Raw genomic sequence first — 19,735 nt, forward strand, 5'->3', positions numbered from 1 at the left:
TGTCGCTGTGCCACTCTGTAACTTGTCCTTCAGCTAGGATATGATCCAGAGCTTGGAGTGCTGTGAATCTGGCCATTTTTACCTCTGCAAATTAGATGCTCTCTCTCCAGTCACAATCACCAAACTGAACTGGTCTGGGTCTGTTTTGTCTGGGCTGTCTCTGTTTTTTTACTCGGGGGAGGTGTGAAGAGATAAGCCCCTGACTACAGCTCGGGGGATGGGAGAGGCCTGCTACCTGACAGAGTTGTGTGGGGTGTGGGGGGCCAGAGTGAGCTGAGAGTGTGTTTATACTGTAACTTAAGTTTGGCCAGTATTTATTGTTTTATGATCTCTTATTGTACCCTGGGTCGTGGCCGACCCGGTAAGACCACAGGCAGTGAATTTCTGATTAGAGAAATAATTTACCTTTTTTTTTTTTTTTTCTTGTTTAAATGGAAGTTTCAGAAAAATAGAAAAAGCCTTGATGCAGTAAACAAAATTTATGTGGTACTTTTATGCATTTAAAACTTGAAAACGGGTGCGGTACCGACCCTAGGGTAATAGTAGGGTTAAAGACAGTTGTGATTAGTTATGCAGAACACGCTTTTACTCACATTGCTTTTTGGAAATCAATAATACAAATCAGCAACAGATCTGGGAATCACTGAATAGTAAAAACGTTTAATGAGGAATGTCTTGCGCATATACTGGTGTAATGACCACGTCGGCTTTAGTGAAGCATTTCTTAGCCTCTCTGATATGATCGACATGGGGTAGAATAGATTCTGGATTGTTATAATACGTGCTAACTTACGCAAAATATGCTCATTAATTTGTTACAGATTCTTGGTGGTCACGATTCCACACCGAGGAAAAAGGTGCCCCATGTAAATCGTTCATAATGTCTCCAAAATATATTTGTTAACTTTCAGACAAGTACTACTTAACTGTTTTATACAAAATCGCTATTTCAACATGTCTGTTCCACAACTAGGATTTGAACTCGGGTTAGCGCACCTTATCGTTATAGCACAGAAAATCGCTTTTACACTTTGAGCCAAAGCACTTCAGCAGACTACCGGTAGTGACTGACCAAATCGACTGATGACTGCGCAGATATCAATAACGTCATTACGCTAGCGTGACTCAAAATCACGTGACGGGCGCATTTGAAGCAAGCCTCGAAGCAAGTGCTTCGGAAGCTCGACACAGTGTCGAAACCTGAGTATCGAGCGGCCCATCAATAAAGGGTATTGCTGCAACTCGGAGAGAATTTGGAGAAACGCGAGGTCGCTGGATTTGTTACTTGGTCGGCAAAAAATGCAATGAAAGCTAAAAATTAAAACAAACGTATTAGCTGTGTATCGTTCCCAGTGCAATACAAACAAATGACATTTTTGTTATTTTATACAATCGACTAATATGAAAGATCAGCGTTACGTCACAACTCAGACCACTTTGTTTGTACCCTGTTCGTAGTGCGTGTCTTGGTGTATGTTCGCGCATGTGTAGTCCAAATCAATTTGTCGATTCGAATATATACTCTTATCCGAGAACACATCAAAATAGCATAAGATCGTCTGTATTATTATCCCAATGTGCCTTACTACTTTTTAAAGGAAATACGAGCAACCAATCACAAAATTGATGACCCTTTCAACTTTGTACGCATATATTTTTAAAATGATATTCCACCTGAAACTTAGCCGCACTTCCACTGATGTGAGCACCTCGCAAAGCACCCTTCAAGAGAAAGCCGTGACTGGTCGTCTCGGTCACGTGTTCGTGGACCTGTTTTTTTTTTCACAGCGGCTTCATAACCGCTTGCGGAAGTGACGTGGTTAGATGTGGTTGGTGCGCAAAGATTCTAGATACAGAAAGAGAAGGGAAGAAAAGAGAATTTAAGACGCTTCGTTTCAATCACTACGAAACAATAAACAATCCAAACGAAAATAAAAGCACATACAAAAAAAGCAAAACATTAAAACGTGAGTATCCTCGTTTGCCCTTGCTTCCAGAACTGACTGTGTCTACCAGTTACATATAATTCTGCTGGGATACAGGATAACCCCCAGAATGGGAGATGCTGTAGTATTGTCCTTTCCGCGGCCTTTATATTTCTGTTGTTAATGCCATACCAGCTCACTATCCTGGCAATCAAGAAAAGCTTGAAAAATATAAATCGTTTGTTGGGAAATGCCAAGTGCTCCCAGATCGGTAAATTGATATAGACAGAAGTTGAATGTTGTTTAAGACAAGGACGTTGATACGATACTTCAGCAAACCAAGTGGTGTACATGCGGGAATATTTACATATGCAGATTTAGGCCGAAAAAAAGTCTATATTTTGATAATGTAAAATAGTGGTTTTCACGCAAGCATGTTGAAAGCAAAATAAAAAAAATCAACTGCGTAAACCTGATAGCAGCATGTGTATGATATTATTTAGGATGTTAATGGGTTGTCTTTGTAAATCCAACTATAAAATCGTTTTTCTCTGTTGCCGCTTTATGCCTAATAAGGGTGAGGTGTTCATTCACGCCAAGCGTTTGATTGTGTGGATTTTTTAGCGTAACACATGTTTTCTGATGAACGTTGGACATTAGTTTTTGTGGCAAGGTTCGTGGTTATTAGTTGCAAAGGATCATGTGTTTTTAAGCGAGACACTTTTCTGTCTGTCAGTTTAATCTTTACAATACAGATTTTATTAGGAACGAATACTTGAGGAAAGCATCAGTTTATTAAAAACTGCTGAATGATTACCGTAAGTTTAGTGCAGCCTTCTTCAAGACCATATACTACATACACATGTAAATTTAGTAGTTTTTGTGTTAAACGTGACCAAGTTAAGAAATACAAATGCACCAGAGACAAATCCAAAATTGTCATCTGGCAACAGAAGTTTGTAGCAGACACGGTTCCTGGAGATACACGTCAGTGGGCCCACAAACATTTAGAATTCATACAAAGCCAAACTGGCTAACCTAGGGTGTCTGTATGACTGGTCTACTGATAAGCATGTAGCAATACATAAAAGTACACAGGAATGTTAATAATATAAATATAATTGCAAAATCGTAACATGCAGGGCAGTCTTGTCTGTTGGCGGCACCCCCCTTCCGTATTTGCAGTTTGTATAGGCAATTTTCTAATTGGCAGAAAAAAGATGCATTTCAGGTAGAGATGATAATCTGTCAAGTATTTAGACTTAATTTAATTATTATTTTAGAAGTCACTCACTAAAAAATATTTCATTTTAAAATGACATGTTTAAAAATACTTACTTTAATTCTCTATCAGATATTTCCAGCTGTTAGAGGTACTGTGTTTGATTACTTATCTGGACTATCATAGTCTTTCTTACTTTGGGTAGTTCATGCTTTGCTGTGCATATTGTAAATTCTATTAACTATCAATTGATAATTACTTGTAACCTATGTAAGTACATGTGGATTGGTTGAAATAATTATAATCCCTAAAATATGAGTCGTAGTTGAATGGCACAGCTGTTTGATATTTGAGCTTTATGTACAGTATATAGTAAAAAATATCACAGTACAACAGAGAAATAATGAATATGGTAATATTTTCATTCAAATGAAATGGTTAAACATTAAATGAACACCACTCAAAAGAGAAAATATATACTGCTCATAAAAATTAAAGGAACGCTTTTTCATCAGAGTATAGCATCAAGTCACTGAAACTATTGGGATATTGATCTGGTCAGTTAAGTAGGAAAGGGGGTTGTTAATCAGTTATCTGCTTTGGTGTTAATGAAATTAACAACAAGTGCACAATGAAATTAACAATCGGTGCACTAGAGGGGAAACAATGAGATGACCCTCAAAACAGGAGTGGTTTAACAGGTGGAGGCCACTGACATTTTTCTCTCCTCATCTTTTCTGGCTATTTTTTCACTAGTTTTGCATTTGGTTATGGTCAGTGTCACTACTGGTAGCAAGAGGCTATACCTGGACCCTACAGAGGTTGCACATGTAGTCCAACTTCTCCAAGATGGCACATCAATGGGTTTGTTGTGTCTCCCAACACAGTCTTAAGGGCATGGAGGAGATTCCAGGAGACAGGCAGTTACTCTAGGAGAGCTGAACAGGGCTGTAGAAGGTCCTTAACCCATCAGCAGGACTGGTATCTGCTCCTTTAGGCAAGGAGAGACAGGATGAGCATTGCCAGAGCCCTACAAAATGACCTCCAGCAGGCCACTGGTGTGAATGTCTCTGGCCAGACAATCAGAAACAGACTTCATGAGGGTGGTCTGAGGGCCTGACGTCTTCTAGTGAGCACTTTGCTCACTTCCCGGCACCATGGAGCTCGATTGGCATTTGCCATAGAATACCAGAATTGGCAGGTCCACCACTGGCACCCTGTGCTTTTCACAGATGAGAGCAGGTTCACCATGAGCATATGTGACAGATGTGAAAGGGTCTGGAGAAGCGTGGAGAACATTATGCTGCCTGTAACATCGTTCAGCATGACTGGTTTGGTGGTGGGTCAGTGATGGTCTGGGGAGGCATATCCATGGAGCGACACACAGACCTCTACAGGGTAGACAATGGCACCTTGACTTCCATTAGTTATCGGGATTAAATCCTTGGACCCATTGTCGGACCCTATGCTGGTGCAGTAGGTCCTGCGTTCCTCCTGGTGCACAACAATTCTCGGGCTCATGTGGCAAGAGTATGCAGGCAGTTCCTAGATGATGAAGGAATTGATACCATTGACTGGCCCCCACACTCTCCTGACCTAAATCCAATAGAACACCCCTGGGACATTATGTTTCACTGCATCCGACACTGTCAGGTTGCACCTCAGACTGTCCAGCAGCTCAGTGATGCTCTGGTCCAGATCTGGGAGGAGATCCCCAAGGGCACAATCCTTCATCTCATTACGAAATGGTCAGGCATACATACAAGCATGTGGGGTCTATACAAACTACTGAGTGCGATTTTAAGTTGCTGCAATGAGCAGTTATATATAAAATTAATATTTTAAGGACAAGGTGACTGATTTAGCTATGTACAGTGGTACCTCTGGTCACGACCATAATTTGTTCCAAAACTCTGGACGTGACCCAATCATAATTTCCCCATAAGATTGTACAATTAATTATACAATTAATCCGCTCCAGACTGTATGAACTCTATGTAAATATATATATATATATATTTTTTTTAAGCACAAAAATAGTTAATTATACCTTAGAATGCACAGTGTAATAGTAAACTAAATGTAAAAACATTGAATAGCACTGAGAAAACCTTGAACAACAAAGAAAACTAACATTGTAAGAGTTTGCGCTAGACCCTTACAACCCACCCTCTGTAAACAATTTTTTTTATGAGTTTTAAGCTCGGGGGAAAAAAATTATGCCACTTCTCTTGCGAAACTTTTCAAACCGTCCTCTACTGGCTTTAAATTCCTTACCTTCGCCACTTGAAGAAGGATTTTTTTTCAGCAAATCGCCATGAATCTTCCTGGCTTTCTCACATATGATTGCCTCACTTGTGCTATCCCCTCCAAGTTGCTTCTCGTTCAACCACACTAGCAACGGTTTTTCCACCTCTTCCAGCACTTGAGGCCTCTGCTTGGTTAACATTGTAACTCCTTTTGCAGCATCAGCTGCTCTGTTAGGCCCTGTATACGCAAACAAAAAAAAATGGGAAACTGAGAATGGGAAATCATTGGCATGTACGAACACGCATAGGGAAACTGGCCACCAGTGTTTTTGTTTGCCACCAGAGTGTGTGGTCGTGAACAGATTCAAAATTTTGGCAAACTTTTTGATCGTAAACCGATTTGTACATGTTTAGAAACGTTCATGACCAGAGGTTCTGCTGTACTAGCTGTGGTACCTGTCTAAGGCAGGTTGAAATCTAAGCAATACTGACCTCAGTGTTAAGTTTCATAGTTTCCATGCAATGGGTATGTCCCTGTTATTTGCCATTTGGAAAACGATTCATATGTTTGTGACACACTATCTATTGGATTGATAGAGACAAAGCAACCGGACCGTCACATAAACATCATTTTATTAGGGTGGATTATGAAATAAAAAATATAATTTTTGGTTATTTAAGAAAACTTTCCTCCTTTTGCTTTACATAACATATGTTGTGACCTGCAGTTTTCTTGCATTTATCTTTGCTAATTGAAAAGAAACAGTTACGCCATCACTTACTAATAGTAGAAAGAACTACTTCTAGGCTAAAAATGATATTGGTTAAAGTTAGAATAAGCAAGATTTTATGCACAATGTAAATGTAAGCAGTATCAAATTTTGTAAAAGGAATTGCAGCTTAACAGCAAATCTCTTCCCCCAAACCCCCCGACAAGTAGGCAGTTGTATAACTGATATTTTGGTGCATCCTCATCCCTGCTTCAGTTAATGTTAAGGCATAACTCCAAGAAATAAGCTAAACAGTTCACCCACTGACTATTAATCATGAGCGTCCCTTCCTCAGTCAGTCAGTATCTCTCCCTCCCCATGTCAGCAGTAAGCTTACCATTCAATGATGCTGGTTAGTGGCAGCCTGCTTTTTAATACACAAAAAAGAAACGCATCTCAGTTTGCTATCCCTGTGCAGGGACTCTGCTCGTATTACCCTAAAGCCTTTCCTGGTCACATGCTTTGTTTTTTTTAGAGATCCAGCATCTTATTGCAAAGTTAGGATCAGCAGCTTGGCCAAAGCCGTTCTGACACCAAAAGCCACAGCATGATATCTAAAAGAAATAATGTAATAAGAATAATTAGTAACAACTGCTCATTTTAATACTTCTGCTTTAGACAGGTTACTGATATACATTTACACTGTATGAACAACAATGCAAATATTTAAGGTTATGTTGCACTAAAGTAATAATTCAATTTTTAAATATGTAGTCTCATTAAATATTTTTATACAATAACAGTTAAATTGTTCTGATGTTTTGGGGCTATATGACTACTGTAAATGCAAAAAGAGACAGACAGGATAAAAGGTTGGAGCACCAAATGTGCACGCCCTGTAATTGGCAAGATTGTACAAATAGGTTTGAAAAAGTAAAAAGCCATGCTGTTGTGCAACGTCTTTGCAGACACAAGTTTAAAACGTGACTACAGTTTTTTGGTGTTGAGTCCCTATTTGAGAATTTCTTGCAGGAAGAGGCAGGTTGCAGATCACCAGGGGCCTCATGTATAAATGGTGCATACGCACAGAAATGTTGCGTAAGAACTTTTCCACGTTCAAATCGCGATGTATAAAACCTACACTTGGCGTAAAGCCAAGCACTTTTCCGCAGTACCTCATACCTTGTCGTACGCAAGTTCTCCGCTCGGTTTTGCAGACTGGTGGCACCCAGCGTCAAAGCAGTGCTACTGTTCCTGTGTGGTTACCCTTTTATTTAACTGACGCAGTTTTATAAATACACTGAAACTAACCGCATAATGTTTATTAGTGTAATACATCTGATTGTAATTAACTTGTAACAATATAACGGTCTAAGGAATAGCCATAGTATTCCAAATACCATAACTGCTTTAGAGTTGTTACTCTCACTGCACCTTCTTCTTCTTTCAGCTGCTCTCGTTAGGAGTTGCCACAGTGGATCATCTTTTTCCATATTACTCTCACTGCACCAATAGGAGTATTTATATCACTGTATCTTAGTGTGAATCACAGCAGCAGCTGATCGGAAAGAGAATTATCGGTATACAGCATCAAGCACACGCTACCTCAGCCATGGCAAAACGTTTCAAAGCCTTTCCTGTACGGATCTTGTGGTTCAGAAACAGTTTCACCCCAAGAACTTTAAACACACTCAATCAAGTGCTCCTTGTAGAACTGTTTGTACTTATAAGTACAATTACCTCACTGTAAACTTGCACTACAGTTATAATATTACACAACCTGCGCCACTTTATAAAGCACGTATTTACATATGATGACAATATCATTTTTAAGATGAAATGCAGCAAAATATGTTTATTATATTATACAGATAAAACTTTAACTTAATTTAAATAATCTATATTCTTCACTGGGACTGGCGTGAAGGATAGAATAATTAAACATGTACTACGAAGATATTTCAATGTTCCTTAAAAGTTTTGAAGAATCGGTGCTCTAAGCTTACAGATGGCTTAACGTCCATTACAGAGCTGATTGTGTGGCGATCGGTTACTTGGAGAAAGAAAAGCAAGGACTGCAGGGGCGGCCATGCCAATATATATTGAATATAAAACAGAAAGAGAAAATAATGACACAGCTAAAAACGCAGCGGCAAATTTCGACAAAAGTTAAACGCTTGTGTCATGAGCACGAGGCGGCTATGCAGCGTCCGCAACGGACGTGACCATCCACCGTGCATAAGATACCGTATTGACATTGGCGGGTGAAGGGGCCACTGATTCTTTCTCTGCCCAGGGCCGCCACAAGCCTAGAGCCGCCCCTGAGTACTGCTGCAATAAATTATTTCATCTAAGGTCGTGCACAATCACTGTGCCGTGAAACCCATGTTTAATAACGTGCTTTAACTCCTATTATCATGAAAATGATATTACGTATACATCTCAGTATTTTAGTTATTCAGAGAGCTGTAATATCATGAATGTAATAGATTCTGTGTCCTGTCGGAGGAAGAGAGCCTGTTTGAGAAGCAAGTAGTGATTCACACACACAGAGCACAAAGAAGATCAAATACAAAACAAAGCATTTAACGTGCTATACTTTAATTACGATGTGACTTGAGAAACTGGTTAATTAAACAATTTTAAGATGAAGTTTATGATGTTCCACTTTAATGACAAAATAAACTACGTGATTAAATTGGAAATGTCGAGATTGAAGTTGACATTTCGTGCTTTTTCCTCGCTATGCCTTTTTTTTTTCTCTGTACCCTAATAAGCTTCATATGACACTCAGACAGTGGGCTACAACTCGCCTTTTCACGGCGACTTTGATATGTGATTTCTTTTTTATTTCCGGCACTGTGCGACTTTGTGAACGTGAGCTTTCAAGTTTCTCCAACACGCTATGTCACTCGATCAGTTTCCTTTTGTTGATTATACCACGGTTTAATTAAACAAACAGTATGTTTTTTCCTTTTGCTCCACTTGGTATTCGCTGAAATTCTTATTTTACCCCATGCTTTTCCCATTGTCTTTTCACAGAAGGCTGAGCTTAAGGGCGATTTATATTGATTTGCATATTCAAAGAGGCGTAATTCTGGGAGGAGTTGGGGCGTTACTTGAAGCGCGTGCACTAGCGTTACTTTTCACGCTGATCGGGATTTATGTAGCGGAAGAACGTGGAAGTTGGAGTACGCACAGATTCCTGGTTCTGGATTTTTCTGTGTGTAAGCACATTTCGGCTTTTGTGCTTACGCCATGTTATAGTGCAAATTGTATGCACGGCGTTATACATGAGGCCCCAGGACTGTAAATGGAAGGAAAAGTGAGACAGTAAGTGAAAATGCCATCTCTTGACTTAGGGTGGAATTACCATATAATAAGCCATAAAGCTGTCTCCTGTTTATGCTTGTGCGACAGTATTACAAGAAAATATTATAAAGTATTTTTGCTGGTGTAGGGATAGATATAAAGGATTGGTTACTTTTGCTTTTTTGTTTCCTATTGTGTTTTGTTTTCATAATATGTTCTGTGATGTTTTCAATATGAACACATGCTAAAGTGTTAACTTTGGAGCTCTGAAATTAATTCAGTTGCATGGTAAGCTCAGAAAAAAGAAAAACCTTTCTCTTGCTCTATTATCCTTTTCCCACTTGTAGGTGTCAGTTTATGTGACCATAGGCAGTTTGTAGTTCCGCACTGTCTTCGTGTATCCCTGTATTTTTGTAATTCAAGCACAGGTCAGAAAATTATGGTACAGTATTTCTGCAAGATAATATGTAAGTGAGTAGGCAACATTATACATTAGGTCCAAAGTTTGTTTTGTGAGGGGCACTATTTTTTTTTTTTTTTCTTTTTTCAAGTAACACTTTAGAAGCTGCAACCTTTGTTTCCAGCTTTATGATAAACAGAAACAGCTTAGATGAAACTTGGTCTAAATGTATCACCTGTGAAAAAAATATTTACATGCATCTTGTTGATGCTAATCATCTTTTCTGAAAAAAGACACTTGCAAATGTTTCTGAACTGAATATTCCACAAGACATTTATTAGACATTATATTTAAGAGTTTAACATAAGTGTGAAGACCTTTATTTTCCACTATATGTAAAAAAAAAACAGAGGCCATTATTGGGACTGAACTGCCATCACTCAAACTCTTGTATAAGACTCGCTGTATGAGAAGGGCCAAAAACCTTCTCAAGGACAAAACTCATCCTGGAAATTCTTTGTTTGAGTTCCTCCCGTCAGGCAGACGCTTTAGGTCAATCCGTGTACGCACAAACAGACTAAAATATAGCTTTTTCCCATCTGACGTAAACTTTCTGAACACTGAATCTCCTCAGTCTAAGTGCAATAAACTATATTGATAATGTGTAATATGCTGATGTTATACAATATCTGATATGTAATGTACTATTCATTAGCAGGTGCAATAACAATTTATGCTGCTGTACTCTGAGCAATAATAATTTGATCTGGTTACTTGATCACTTAACACTGTATATGACATATTTGGAATTATTTGACTTTAAATGTACCTTGGGGGCTGTCACAAAAAAGTAATTTCGTTGTGTTACACAATGAAAATAAAGTGCTCGAATTTGAACTTGAACTTGAAATGACTGTGCGACTCCCTCACTCACTATCAACAAAAACACAATTTCCTGAATAGTTAAAAAGCTGAGTACAACTAGTCCAGTTGATATCCGCTAAAAAAGGATCTTTTGATGTTTCAATAAATACAGGTAAAACTAAATACTCCAAAATCTCAAAAATGCCTTGGTGGATTTAATTGAAATTTGTTGAGTGAGGGCTGTATTCTAACGCATCACATCTTTTTCTTGGCACAGTGCTGAGAAATGATTGCACAGAGTTACAGGGCTTGCCATGTATGCCAGTGAAGGCCACCAGCAGAACATTACGAGCAATAGTGTGGAAGGAGTGAAGACGTCAAAGTGTTCTGCACAGGATAAAAGAGAGGGAATCAGGCATTGAAGGACTCTTTGATTTCATGCATTAATGTCAACATGCTCTGATCTCAAACCCCACCTCACTCCTCAATATCATATACTAAAATAAATGTGCTCTGATCTCCAAGGATGAAACCCCTGTTTCTCAATATCATATACTAAAATAAACGCACTCTGTCCAAGGCTGCTTGACTAAAATGTCATATAAAATGACATATAGAGTACCTCCTATATGATTTCACTACAACTGCCAGACAGGAAGATTTATGGCGTGAGCTGTGAAGTGGGAGGAGGAGTGTTCCACAAATCTCTGGTAAGACATACTTAGCAATAATACTTGTGTCGGTTTGCCAGGGAGGATGGAGAAATGCAGGGGAAGCAGTTTCCTCATGTCCAACACAAACAAGTAGCAACTGTGTCATTTTATATGCTAGTGCAACTTAGTAAATCCATAATATACGACCAAAAAGGCAGAGGGATGGACAACTGTACTCTGTGTGCACAATTATTAGGCAAGTGAGTATTTTGACCATATCATCATTTTTAATGCGTATATTCCAACTCCAAGCTGTATTAACTTGAATGCTTATTGGATTTAAGCACGTCAGGTGATGTGTATTTGTGTAATGAGGGAGGGTGTGGCCTAAGGAGATCAACACCCTATATCAAGGTGTGCAGAATTATTAGGCAGCTAGTTTTCCTCAGGCAAAATGGGCCAAAAAAGAGATTTAACTGACTCTGAAAAGTCAAAAATTGTAAAAAGTCTTTCAGAGGGATGCAGCACTTTTGAAATTGCTAAGATATTGGTGTGTGATCACAGAACCATCAAACATTTTGTTGCAAATAGTCAACAGGGTCGCAAGAAACGTGTTGAGAACAAAAGACGCAAATTAGCTGCCAAAGATTTGAGAAGAATCAAACGTGAAGCTACCAGGAACCCATTATCCTCCAGTACTTTCATATTCCAGAGCTGCAACCTACCTGGAGTGCCCAGAAGTACAAGGTGTTCAGTGCTCAAAGACATGGCCAAGGTAAGGAGGGCTGAAACCCAACCACCACTGAACAAGAAACATAAGTTGAAACGTCAAAACTGGGCCAAGAAATATCTGAAGACAGATTTTTTTCAAAGGTTTTATGGACCGATGAGATGAGAGTGACTCTTGATGGACCAGATGGATGGACCTGTGGATCAGTAATGGGCACAGAGCTCCACTCCAACGTGGAGGTGGGGTACTGGTATGAGCTGGTATTTTTAAAGATGAGCTAGTTGGACCTTTTGCATTGAAGATGAACTCAAAATCAACTCCCAAACCTACTGCCAGTTTTTCGAAGACACTTTCTTCAAACAGTGATACAGGAAGAAGACCATGATTTTTATGCAGGCCAATGCTCCATCACTTGCATCGAAGTTCTCCACTGCGTGGCCAGCCAGTAAAGGCCTTAAAGATGAAGGAATAATGACATGGCCCCCCCTTCCTCATCTGACCTAAACCCTATCGAGAACTTGTGGGCACTTCTTAAACGCTAGATTTACGGGGGAGAAAAACAATACACCTCTCTGAAGAGTGTCTGGGAGGCTGTAGTCACTGCTCCACAAAAAGCTGATCGTCAACAGATCAAGAAACTGACAGACTCCATGAATGGAAAGGCTTATGACTGTTATTGGAAAGAAGGGTGGCTATATTGGTCATTGATTGATTGATTTATTTTTTTTGAAATGTCAGAGATGTTTATTTGTACATTTTGAGGTGTTTGTTTATTATTCTCACTATAACAGATGAAAATAAACAAGTGAGATGGGAAAATTTTCATTTTTCCTTTAGTTGCATAATAAATCTGCACACTAATAGTTGCCTAATAATTGTGTGCACATATGTATTCCCCTGATGTTCACACTCACATTTCCGTTGTGAAACATTCAGGTTTCAGGTTTATTAACATTTTGGATTGACTGATAGCACTGTGTTTGTTCCATATTAAAATTAATCCTCAAAAATACAACTTGCCTAATAATTCTGCACTCCCTGTACATATACTGTTGTTCACAAGAGTAGTTCTTTTTTACTTGTTCTCTTTTGTACAATCCTTACTTCTCTCCTGGTCCAAAACTTACTTCTTCATAAAAGAATTATTCCCTTTGTTGTTTACCTTTCAGACTCCCATGTCCTCTTTTCTCTGTATTTACGTGAAGAAAACCGGTGGTTAAAATTGGCCAGTGTGCAACCCCCACCATTAATTTTAAGAAGCCTCCAAAACATAGTACCAGTTGTTTTGTTCCAGTACAACCGCTACAGAAAACAACCCCAAAATTAGAAAATTCAGTTCATTGCCCCACCTAAATGTGCAGCCTCTAAAGTACAACATGACTCGGTGTTACAACTTTGTTGTCCATCTATTCTTTTTTGTTGCCCTAGTCATAGAAACATGAACATGCAACTGATGAAAAATGAAAATGTAGTAAAAATAATCCCATAATTCCCATTATTCGTAGTGATTTCCTGTTTGAATTCAAAGAATATAGTTTCCTGTAAACAATCCGCAAAAGCCAAGGCCAGCACCAGGAAAACCAAGAACTCAATCAATCAATCAACATTTATTTATATAGCACATATTCATACAAAAAAATGTAGCTCAAAGTGCTTTACAAAATGAATAGAAAAATAGAAGACACAATAAAAAATAAACATAGGTCAACATTAATTAACATAGAATAAGTAAGGTCCGATGGCCAGAGTGGACAGAAAAAACAAAACAAAAAAAAAAAACTCCAAAGGCTGGAGAAAAAAATAAAATCTGTAGGGGTTCCAGACCACGAGACCGCCCAGTCCCCTCTGGGCAATCTACCTAACATAAATCAAACAGTCCTCTTTGTATTGATGATTTTCATGGAAGGACCTGATGATGATGGTCACGTAGACTTCTGGCTTTCAGTCCATCAATGTTGGTGCATCATGATGCTTTGAGTAGGTGGTGGTGGCGCAACCGGAAAAAGAAACAGAAGAGAGTTGGGGTCAGTACGGATTTTAGAGCCACTATGATTAGTTATTATGATGAATTGAACATACAGAGTATCAGTATTAAGTTAAAGTGAAGTTAGGAGAAAGCCATGTTAAAGTAATGTGTTTTCAGCAGTGTTTTAAAGTGCTCTACTGTATTTGCCTGGCGAATTCCTATTGGCAGGCTATTCCAGATTTTAGGTGCATAACAGCAGAAGGTCAGCCTCACCACTTCTTTTAAGTTTAGCTTTTGGAATTATAAGGAGACACTCATTTGAAGATCTAAGGTTACGATTTGGAATATAACGTGTCAGGCATTCCGATATATAAGATGGAGCGAGATTATTTAAGGCTTTATAAACCATAACCAGTATTTTAAAGTCAATCCTGAATGACACAGGAACTGAACTGATCAGTGACAGGAGTGTTTTAGTCCTATGCAATTGTATGTAGCATATCCAAGAGTAAGAACCACCAATGACCTTGTAATATAGCCCCTGGTTATCAAATACTTCCTCTACTGAAATCTGTGAAAAATTCCTCTACTTTTTCATAACAAAATTAAGAATCTAAATAATTCAATTTGCTTAAATCCATCATCCATTGATATCTTTCCCTGTCTTCATACTCCATCTAGCTCCATTTCTAAACTTTCACCAGTCACATCTGCATTTGTTAATATCCTGCTTTGTAAGTTGAGGCTGACTACTTGTGTACTGGAACTCTTCCCCGCCACACTTCTTAAATCCTGCCTTCATGCCATAATCCCAACTGTTACAAAGATAATAAATACATCACTTGACACTAGTTTGTGCCAGCTATTTTCAAAATCCCTTCCGTAACCTCAGTGTTAAAAATAATTCTGGTCTTGATACTGAAAACCTTAATAATTTGTTGCCTGTTTCATAACTTTTCTGTCAAAATGTCTTGAGCATATTGTAGCCTCCCTACTGACCAATTACTTAACTTATAATAAATTGATGGAACCCATTCAGTTTCGATTCAGAACGCAGCACAGTTGTGAAAACTGTTCCGATTCAGGTAACTGCTGATTTGCTAATGGCAACAGATTCTGAACAATCCAGCATGTTAATTTTGTTAGACCTCATTGCAGCATTTGACACTATCAAGCATGACATTTTACTGTCCAGAGAACATTCTAGGTATCTTTGGCTCTCCTTTCTGGTGGTTTAAGTCATATCTGACGGTTGGGCAAGAGTTTGGCAGTCTTGGCAACAGCCGATCCAAGTTGGCACCAAGTAATATATATGTATATATGCATGTGTAAATATATATGTATATTTATGTGTATATATATATATATATATATATATATATATATATAGAGAGATAGAGAGAGAGAGAGAGAGAGAGAGATATATATATATACACTGTATATATATATATATACACTGTGTATATATATATATATAGAGATATATGATCTATAGTGTGACAGACAGACGACATCATATTTCACCCAACACACTCTTTATTTACACTAATTATTTACAGTTGTAATGTGCACTCACAAACCCCAGTGCCTCGTGCATCGATTCCCCCAAGTCCAGGCCACACAGTCCTATTGCCTTTTCGCTCCGTCCTCTTCCACCCGACTTCCGCTCTAGACTGAAGGGAGGCGGCCCCTTATATAATGCTCCCGGATGAGCACCAGGCGTTCCCGGCAGCGTGGCGGAAGTGCCGACTGTCCTCCCGGCAGCTCTCCGGGCGCCACATTAAGTCTTCCCCCCAGCACTTCCCGGCCGAGGATGGATGGCATCGGGGCCGCCTGGTGGTGGTACGGGTCCCTACAGGGCTAGGGCTTCCAAGCCCTACCCAGGCCCCAACATAACCAGTGAGTGCGGTCTGGAGGAGCCCGGCCAGGGACCACAATAGATAGAGATATACAGTATATATAGAGATATATAGAGCTTTTTTTTTATAGATATATAGATTGTGGTGTATGGCCGGCTGTTTATCCTGGCCAATACCCCCAAGCCGCCAGGTGGAGCCCTCCCTGCAGTATGGAGGTTCCCCGAAGACCAGCAGGGCATCATGGACATTGCAGTTTTTATACACAGCCCTGCTGGATGCCATGGGGACCACTAGGAGACGCTGCAGGGAGGAACAATGGTTATTTGCCTTACGCACAGAAAGTATGTCACGTGGACAAAGGGAACGATGTGCTTCCTGGGTGAAGAGGAGTTTTATCTGACCCGGAAGTGTTCCAGGTCACATGGACAGAGAGGGTTAAACATTTCCGGGTCAAGGACTACAAAACACCAGAGCGTTAAGCTGAGCTGGTTGGAAGGGTGGCAACGCGTCTGGGAGTGGAGGATTGTTTATTATTGTATTTGTGATTGTGATTTATGAGTATAGTGGAGGAAAGGGTGCTTTGTGCACTGTGGCATAAAAATAAAGTCAACTATTGGACTTTTTCCTGGTGTCTGGAGTCTTGGACAGGGGTTCAAGGGAGCGATAGCGCCCCCTATCTGTCACAAGATATATAGATATATATGTAGTTATTTGTAGCTGGAGATCCACAAAGGGAGAAATTGAATCGTGTATCAAAAATATTTTTTTATTCCTGAGCTTTCAACCCCTGCCAGGGGTCTTCATCAGAGGATAATGCTTAGACTTACAAGAATCAAAGGCAATACATAGCAAAAACTTACGTTTCGTTAGTTGGGGGTATTGGGTGTAAAGTCTTGTTTATTATGAATATGTTTTGCTTAAGTTTGCATATGCTAGATTTATGTCCCAAGTGTCTGTTGATGGCGTTCTCATTTGATAACCAGGATTCGGCCAGCTCTCTGGCACTTTTCGTACTGGCCTTGAATTTTTCTTGCACATTGTCACAGTTAAATGTATGTCCTGTTGATTAGTATGCGTAGATCAATGATAGTGCGTCCTTTCATCAATTTATATACATATAAATATATATAATATACTGTATATATAATCATATATTATATATGAAGGTAAATAACATTTGATGTGGCTCTTATATACAAAGGACGGTGTATGTAAGGACGGTGCATATGCCCAAAACATTAACATTTATATGTTATTTACATAAGAGCCAGATCGAATATTATTTACCTTAAGTTATTCACTTACTTCCTGCAGCGTAAAGTCACAAGTAGAGTGCCGAGGGCATACTCAAAAACACGTCTAATGCCACGAAAAGTGCCTGCTGACACTTTAGTACGCAAGCAATGGTACGAGAATGCAGTTAGACTTTTCTTTGACGCACATACACCGTCCAGCTCTAAACACTAGAGTAGACTAGAGTAGTGTAGAGTCGCTTGCTTATTGAAAAAGTCTATAGCTGCAGGTGGAAGCTGCCGTTGCTGTACTTTGTATGTAAGCCAGATTGAATGTTATTTACCTGTTTACCTTTATTTATTTACTTACTTCCTACAGTGTAAAGAGTGCAGAGCTTCCCATGTACATATACAAAGTACAGCGATGGCAAAAGTGATTTCTTGCTCCGATGTAGAACAGTTGTCATTATCTGAGTTGACCTCTGTTATAGATCGTCTTTATGTGAAAACAGCAGTGTCAAATGCGAGGGGGGGGATGGGATTGTGAACGCGACTGAAAGAATAAAACCGAATAAAAAAAAAAACAAAGATAACCTTTACAAGTATCATAAATTACACCGGCTGTTACAGACTTGAATCAAATGTATGTTTTTATTCTAAAATAGTAAGAATACGAGTAGCTTACTTCTCAAAACGGACTTGTCCAGGATCGAACCCGTGAAGTTTTGATTACCAGTCAACAGTTGATACCATTGCGCCACCAAAGTGGTCATAGCAAATGTGTGTTAATGTCGCACCCTAACGCGGGTTCTTTTTCTGCAGTTATATTTTTGAATAGAAACGCACTTGTTCTGTTATATTTGTACCTTTTGTGAAAGTGTTTATTTGATAATTGTTATTCAGGCTTCACACATTATACACTTCATGTCTACATTTTGTCAATTATTATTAACACATGAAAAGTGTTTCTGTTTTAACGATGTGTTTACATAGATTGTTGTAGACATGCAACACACATGAAATGCATGTGTCCCAAATAACGATACAGTATTTATAAAAGGTGTCATTTTGCTTGACTTCTCACTCTATACAACTCTAAGCAACAGACATGCAGGTAAATGGACTTGAGCTGAGAAAATGTGTGGGGTGGGGGATGTGATAGCAGGCTGCTGGCTGTTTGCTGCATATCCACATATTTACAGGAGAAAAGACGCTGACGGAGAAGTGCAAAGTGATTTAAGGTGGGATGGATCTATGAGTTTTTTCGTAGGCTCTGGTAATTCCAGTGTTAAACAGTTTCCTGCTGCGCCGCATTACGAATGTTGTTTAGGCTCTTTAAACCGGTGTTCCGGTATAAGAAAAATTCATATCATTACAAAAATAAAAAATGTTTTTTGGTATGAACCGGTATACCTCCCTGTGTGTGTGTGTGTGTATGTATATATATATATGTGTATATATATATATATGTATATGTGTATATATATATATATATATGTGTATATATATGTATAGATATATGTATATGTGTATATATATATGTATATATGTATATGTGTATATATATATATCTCTATACTAATAAAAGGCAAAGCCCTCACTCACTCACTCACTCACTCATCACTAATTCTCCAACTTCCCATGTAGGTAGAAGGCTGAAATTTGGCAGGCTCATTCCTTACAGCTTACTTACAAAAGTTGGACAGGTTTCATTTCAAATTCTATGCCTAATGGTCATAACTGGAAGGTATTTTCTCCATTAACTGTAATGGAGTAGAGCTGCAAAGACGTAGGGCGGAGTTTAGGTGTGACATCATCACGCCTCCCACGTAATCACGTGAACTGACTGTCAACGCAGTAACGTAGAAAACCAGGAAGACCTACAAAAAGCGCTTAAGAAAACATGCATTATATAATTGAGAAGGCAGCGAAACAATAAGAAGCAAGCGAGTGGCATATACTACCATATTCATGAGTGCTGCTACCTCGGAAAGAAAGCAAGGTGTAAACCTAAACTTTAAATTAAGTTCATAGACAGGCTACCGCTGGCGTTTCACATGCCCACAGGTAATGCGGGATACAAGTTTAATGAGAGGACGCAGGATATAAACGAGAGTTTTGATCACTTTGTAACTAAGTTAAAATTGTAGGTGAAGGGGTGTGCTTATGCAAATTCGAGAGACTGTGTTTGTGGGGATTGACAGTTAAGGCGGTGGGGAGTCACGTCATCATCTCCCTCCCATTTACCTCAAGTTAATACACACGCTGTCTCTAGAGTTTCAACACACTGAATCCTCCAGGCACTACTTACAAAAGGTCACATTGACAAGCGTGTTACGCTATTTTTAAAATCTTTCCTTTTCTTAGCACAAGCACAGCTGAGAAGCTTCGATGCATGTGCTCCATAACGCGTTGAAAAATAATGCATTTAATCACACTTTGCATTACAAGCAAAGGGGAGCTTTTGTCAATGCATGATTTCCTGGTACACCGATTACATTGATCAGCGCATCCCGATTCATTTTACCCTCGCACCACCTTAGTTTGAGAAGAAGTATGAAAAATATGAGGTTAACACAGAAAAACAGATCACCAATTCAAGCTTTATGAATA

The 19,735-nt window shown here is 39.1% G+C and overlaps 1 protein-coding gene across 4 annotated transcripts in view; it reads left to right on the forward strand.

The window, feature by feature from the left end:
- The first annotated feature begins 1,807 nt into the window (after positions 1–1,807).
- Positions 1,808–19,735, forward strand: part of fam168b (family with sequence similarity 168 member B) — a 63,448-nt gene continuing 45,520 nt past the window's right edge. For all 4 annotated transcript variants that reach the window (XR_005635004.1, XR_005635005.1, XM_039764387.1 and 1 more), the window contains exon 1: positions 1,808–1,967. The gene's annotated coding sequence lies outside the window, so the exon portion shown is untranslated. The remainder of the gene's footprint in view (positions 1,968–19,735) is intronic.

Source organism: Polypterus senegalus, chromosome 1 (assembly GCF_016835505.1).
Source record: "Polypterus senegalus isolate Bchr_013 chromosome 1, ASM1683550v1, whole genome shotgun sequence".
In the NCBI taxonomy this organism is placed as follows: domain Eukaryota; kingdom Metazoa; phylum Chordata; class Cladistia; order Polypteriformes; family Polypteridae; genus Polypterus; species Polypterus senegalus.